The sequence below is a fragment of the Psammomys obesus genome, unplaced genomic scaffold, assembly GCF_907164565.1.
Source record: "Psammomys obesus unplaced genomic scaffold, mPsaObe1.curated_primary_1811, whole genome shotgun sequence".
NCBI lineage: Eukaryota > Metazoa > Chordata > Mammalia > Rodentia > Muridae > Psammomys > Psammomys obesus.
This window is the reverse complement of record NW_026596040.1, coordinates 12553549-12554493: the sequence shown is the minus strand read 5'-3', so window position 1 is coordinate 12554493 and position 945 is coordinate 12553549.

Sequence of the window (945 nt, the reverse complement as noted above, 5' to 3'; positions counted from 1 at the left end):
AAAGAAAGAAAGAAAGAAAGAAAGAAAGAAAGAAAGAAAGAAAGAAAAAGAGAGGAAGGAAGGAAGGAAGGAAGGAAGGAAGGAAGGAAGGAAGGAAGGAAGGAAGGAAGAAAAACCATGAAATGGAACATATTCCTAAAAATTAATTCAATGTTCTGTTTCTTTTTACCAATTGTGTTTGCACGTGTAGACGCATGCATAGGTATATTCACTCACATGCAGAAATGTGCAGATGAGTGTATGTACATTTGTGTGGAGGCCCCAGGTTAATGGATATTATCTTAGGTTCTTTCTCTGCCTTATTTATTGAGGCAGAGTCTCTCAATCAAACCCAGAACTCATTGATGGGACTAGTCTTGTTAGCTTGCTCTGGGGGTCCCTGTCTAAACTGCTATGTGTACCTCCATTCATGTGGATATTGGGGGTTCCAAATTCAGGTGTTCATGATAGAATGGCAAGTGTGTTAACCTCTGAGGTATCTCTCCATCCCTAAGAAAAAGTAAAACTTTATATCATAATATATTAGATATGCATTGTAGATTTTTATTATTATCCTCTAAGTCAGTATCTTAACGCCCTTTTCATTTTTGACAGGTTCTTATCTATTTGTGATCATAAAATAACTCTTCAAAGGTTATAAATTTTGATAGGATTTTTTTAATGAATTTTGATTGGATTATTGGAGCATTTTTTTCCTCCTGTAGAAGCTAAAGTCACAACATTCCTCTTCATCTTCCCCATGCAGCTGGGTGTCAGGAAACCACATAAGCTTTGCAAGTGGGTGAAACTGAGAAGCATATGGATGTTTGGGGAGGAACATGTATCAAAGAAACTCTGACACATGGTGTATTATAACAGGACTCAATGCCCAAAGCAACTGAGGCAATTGAGCTAATGGAAGCACCATGTGCTCAGGCTGACTGTGATGAGCAGTTCAGCTTCTTT